Here is a 5,979-nt window from a genome sequence, read left to right as displayed (position 1 = left end):
TGCTCCTGTGGTGACGAAACTAGCTTCACTGTTTCCTCATGACAGTCTTTCATTTGAAAACTTGTCGAAAAAGTTAACCCTTCTATTGGCACTGGCATCTGGACAACGGTGCCAAACATTAGCCGCTATTCGTCTTTCACAAATTTCTTTTACGGTAAATAAGGTTGTGATAAGAATTCCTGACCGTATTAAAACATCCGGCCCCGGTCGTCTTCAACCCTTACTTTCGTTCTCGCGTTTCAACGATCGCGAGAGTTTGTGCATCGTTCGCCTTCTGTCTTATTTCATTGATTATACTAAAGACTTTCGTTTCAAAGATTGCGATTTTCTGTTTATATCTATAAGAAAGCCCCATAATGCAGTTGGGTCTCAAACCCTTGCTCGCTGGATCCGCAGCATCCTTTTAGACTGCGGCGTAGACGGATCGTTCTCAGCGCATAGTACGCGCCATGTTTCAACATCCCTGGCGGCTTCTAAGGGTGTTCCTTTAGACATAATCAAACGTGCTGCTGGCTGGACAGGTGACTCACGAGTATTTGCAGAATTTTATAATCGCCCGATTGTTAATAACGAAGCGTTTGCCACAGCTGTACTAACTGCCGATTTGGCCGCACATTAGCATCCTTATGTTCACCCCACATTGTGAAATATACAGTTCACATTCAAAAAATAAATAGAGCTTCATAAGACCAGTATTTTTAACTTCATACAGATCGCCCTTTAAACATTTACAATTATTATTCCATCCGGACGAGACCCTTTGCATAATTTGAAGATTAAACGAACTTACCAAGTGAAGTTCGATCTTAATTATGCTGGGGCCTCGTCCGGATGGACCTTCCCACCCATTTTCTCCCTCCCAGAATATTTTACAGCGATCTGTTTTTTCCACTTTGAAGAATGAGGTTATCCCGCGCCGCCATGCATGGCGCCAGGCGCGGGGGATTTTTCTTTTATCACGGGAAATATTTAAACTCTGTTGTGAGTTCGTGACCAGAGGCACGACTACAATTATTATTCCATCCGGACGAGGCCCCAGCATAATTAAGATCGAACTTCACTTGGTAAGTTCGTTTAATCTTCAAATTATAAACATATTAAAGTTTGCGTATGCTATACAATGAGTTGGACAATAGTACATTTTGTCGAAGAAGAATCGGTAGAAGCCGTTCCGATATCATGGGTACACGGTGAAATTTGTTATTGGCCACCATACATTGGATCCAAATTGACCCATAGTATTGCTAAATGTGAACAACCAGTTTTAAATACTTGGACATTACATAAAATCAGAAAACTTGGCAATGGATGTACTTATGGTGATTGTTTTATTTGCCAAAAACATGTTATTTTGGTTATTACAAACTCTTCTATAATTATATGTTTGATTAGATACCTTGAAAGTAGCAAAAACAAAGGCCGCATTAGCGGAGGAAACATCGGATTTGACATCTGATTATGATAAAAATAGAACAAGAAAGAAAGAGTTAAATGATGTTGGGAGTGTGCAATCACCTCTATTGTATTCTTTTTGAGTTATATGTTCCGTGGTTTTTAAGCCGCCATATTAGTTACGCTGTATTACTTTAAGTTTCGTCCGTAAGATGTCGAGATCTGTTCTTTGTTTAGTTTCATACTTTAAGTTACGTCTCTAATGTACGTACCGTTCATCTTACGCTCGCACAACGAACGTCTTTGTAATCCGTTCAATCTGAATTATACCTTCTTTAAGAATAACCCAACAAATGACAATGAAAATTCACCATCGCCATATAGTTCGTCTGAAGATGAAATATGTAATTTAAAATTATCAGAGCCACCAAAAAGTAAATATTCTTCTTCTATTATTTTTTAAGCAAATTGAGGTTAATATTCTATATACTTATAGACAGTAAATAAACTAAAATATCATCTAGTAAGTGTATATGAATTGTAGATAGTACTACCAAGCCAGATACACAGTTAAATACACGACTATCTTCATTGAAATCTCAAGAAGTTAGAAAAGAAAAAGAAATAGACAAGGAGATACTAAAAAATACATACATACTACATAAAATTACTTGCAATAGGAAGATAACAGAAGAAAATAACGAGATAAAAAAATATGTCAAAACATGTAAGTAAAGTAAACTACAATACAGAGAGTAATTCCAAGTGTATTGTATTATTTTAATTCAAATTTTATTTTATATTTATGTAAAATCTGCAAAAAATAAAACATATAACAAATTGAAACAAAACGTACCAAAATATTTAATTAGCTAATTTTTCCATTTTTATAATACAATAGATCTACCGAAAAGTAAACTCCCACGTTTGCATAAAAAATCAATAATGGCTAATTGCTCCCGTACAAGCGATTCCGGTAAAATCTTTTCATTAATTTATATTTTCTTTTTAATATTATATGTTATTATTCAATACATATGTTTTATATAATATATGTGTTATATTTACGTATATTTTAGTTGGTTCTCAGGAAACAAATGCAATAATAGAAAATGAGGGGATATTGCAAAAGAATAAAAATTATAATAATACTAGTCGTGATAAAAGTGGTAAGAAATACTCGTTATATATAAATATTAATTTATTTCAATTATAGAGCCATAATAAAATATAGCATATTCTTTTGTTGCAAAAATAGCATAAAAGATCCTGTTATAAAACCTATTCTTTCCATTCTACTTTTTCGTTCTGTTAAATAATTTTTCAGAAGATGGTTTTCAAGAGCAAGTATTGAGACAATTACACGTAATCAATTTACGAGTTATACAAATGTCGCAAGATATTAGTGCTTTAACGGCAAATATTTGTGCTAAAGAAGAAGCAAACTTATGTATGGAACTAGAGGAATATTTGCTGAACAAAGAACATGCAAACAAATATGTAAGTAGAAATATTTTTATGTCATTTTGTGATTTTTGTGAATTCCTATTAAACATGAATTCTGGTAGGTTAAAGAACTGATAAAGATAGGAAGAACATCATACAAAAGTATGACTAGAAGAATTCTCCAAAAATTATTTTCTGACAGCATTGCTCAGACATACAGTTGGGTTGGCTTTAAGAGGATGTTAAACCCGTCTGTTTTATCGACATTTTTGTTTAGAACTAATCTTTTAATTGGCTTTATAGAAATGTAAAACTCTGTTACGGAATTAAAGTACGCAGCAAAATCTACACTATGCTGATCGACTTTATATCAAAAACCAAAAAAATACAAATTTTACTAATTTTTGGCATACTTGACGACAATATTTACTTGATACAAGAATTCTACAATAAATATATACAAAATGAGACCAGGATAGTCTAGGGATAACATTGTAACGAGGGCGACCGGGGAGGCGCGGCCGGTAGAAAAAACCCGAATTCCTAGAGCGAGAGAGAAGGCAATAGAGCCAGCCGGCGAAAAATCGATAACGCGCGGTTGCCACGCGTTGACGGCAGCCGGCAACGTCGCGCCCGCCCCCGCCGCCTCGCCCCGCGCGCCTCCGTCCGGGGGGTATAAAAGCCCCTCCGGAGCAGGCGCTAGAGATCAGTCGACGCTTGGTGCTCCGACCGTCGACACCGGGCAGCGGGTGCCGCCGCTGCAGGTGTATGCCGGAGTTGAATGGGTGCTCCTGTCTCCGGCTATATACCACCCCGGAGCACACAGCGGAGGCTCTACTCCGTTGTGGGCCCCGTCCCGCAGTAGCGTACACCTAACGGGGTGCTCCTCGGTGTACAATCACTACTGGAAAATACACGCATAACGAGGCGCTGCTCGGGCGTGTTCCTGACCTGACCTGATCCTTTCCTGATTCCTGACCGGTGTAGAGCTCAGGGGGGAATATTCGGGTGGGAATTAATTCTAATTTGCGCGTAGGCTTCCGTAGAATTAATTCCGTCACTGTTCTCCTTTACCGACCAGAGGATTCCATACAGACATCCTTTTCCGTTGTCGCCAGTATCTTATCCATATTATCCAGTGTAAATTATCATATATATATTATCCGTTTCCAGTTGCGCATTATTTTCCGTATTCCGATCTAATACCGTCCTTTCCGTGCCGTACTGTAAAATCCAGATTGTTGTGTATTTCCTGTACACCTTTATTACAACTCCGGATAATTCTAATCGGATTCCGGTAGTCTTAAATCCGAACGACGATTTGTTACTCCTGATTAATCCGACCAGCCACATTATCTTTTGTACTCCGTATTTTCCGTACTCCGTCATAGATCCGTATTGTACTCTGTATTTTCCGTACTCCATTATCAATCCGTACTGTACTTATTATTTTCCGTGTGATTCCGTATTTTCCGTACTCCGTTGTAGTTCCGTATTGTATTCATTATCTCCGTACTCCGATCAAAATCCGTATTGTAATCATTCATTTCCGTATTCCGAGTTTAATTCCGATTAATCATATCCTGTTTTTCTCTGTATTTAACCACAGGGCGGACTCGCTGTAAATATTAATCCTTTTCCTTTCTTTTATATTTTGATCACAGGGCGGACCCATTGTAATTACCTCGATTCCGTGTATCAATCCTTCAATAAAACACGCTCCTATCGTTCTCTGCCTTTAAAACACCTGTCCGATTTATTTCCAATCCTCCCAAGCGATTACCTCACTACCAGTAAGTACGATCTTTTCCTCCTTTCCTCTCGACGGCCCTGGAGCTGAGCATATTCGGCAAATCAGAGGAACGGAGGATTTAATTAGACCGACACACAGCACGTCAAATCGACCGAAAGAAGGCCAACTCTTCCAACCGTTAGTCGGAACCGCGCGTCCGACTAAGTTCCGCATTTATTCGCGTAATAAGTGATACCCGCCGGAGTCCTGTCCGGAATTCAGTACCGGGGAAGAGTGGCGCTTCGTTACAACATATAAGAACAATATCGTGCAATTAGAACTAATTGTAAGATTAATAGCCTAGAAAAAAAGATTACTTCTAATTACCGCAAGTCTAAAAATCTAATTCTAGAAGACGAAAAAAAGATCAACATAGCGTGTAAAAATAGTTGCAGGCTTTCTCGAGAGATGTTACTGCCAAACATCTGTCAGATTGTCGGTAAAGCCATGGTGTCGACGATTCTAGAATTCGATCCAAAATCTCGGTCTGAGCAATGTGTAGCTAATAAAATTGCTGCTTTTTCGTAAAAGTTGATTGGCTATAAATTTCTCGGACCGAATTCTAACATTGTGAACACGAGATCATATACATATGTATATGGTATGTATATACACTACTTTCTTATCTGACATAAGAGGTTATCTGGAAATTTTTGTGTGGGTAATAACCCACATAGCACATAATATCATGTAATATATCAGTAATATTACATATTGCAATGTAATATTACATTAATATTACTGATATGTTACATAGAAATATTACACAGTAATATAACAGTAATATTTTGCTGCAAGATATCAAATGTCGATAATTTTTCGGTGCTATACAGGGTGATTCAAAATAGGTATAGTGTCCCTGAAATATCGTATTCCTGATTAAATTCTAAGACGATTTTTCTCTTACCAAAATGTTCTCCGAAGCTTAGTTTTGAATTATTCAAAGAAATAGTCAGCTAATAACTGGCCGAGTACAAGAGGCAGACAGGAGCGGCGCACCGCCGCGGCGCCCGGCGGCTCACGCGGGGCGGTCAGCTGAGCGATCAGCTGCAGCGTTGCACACGCACATCTCTCTCTCTCTCTCTCTCTCTCTCTCTCTCTCTCTCTTACTCACTCACTCATTCACTCACTCACTCACTGACTATTTATTTTATAATTGCAAAAACTAAGCATTTCTCATATTGTTGCTCGAGTGAGTGAAACGTAAGTGTGTGCGTGCAAGATACAATAAATATTGGTCGATCCGTCTCTCCAGAAATTGCAACAACACCAAGTCGTCGCATCTTTACGAGGTAAGTGAGTGACAGAAATGTCGTATTCGTAATTAAATTTCGAGACGTTTTCACTGT

Source organism: Vollenhovia emeryi, unplaced genomic scaffold (assembly GCF_000949405.1).
Source record: "Vollenhovia emeryi isolate VEMERY1.0 unplaced genomic scaffold, V.emery_V1.0 DF939659.1, whole genome shotgun sequence".
Classification (NCBI taxonomy): domain Eukaryota; kingdom Metazoa; phylum Arthropoda; class Insecta; order Hymenoptera; family Formicidae; genus Vollenhovia; species Vollenhovia emeryi.
Note: the sequence above shows the minus strand (reverse complement) of the source record.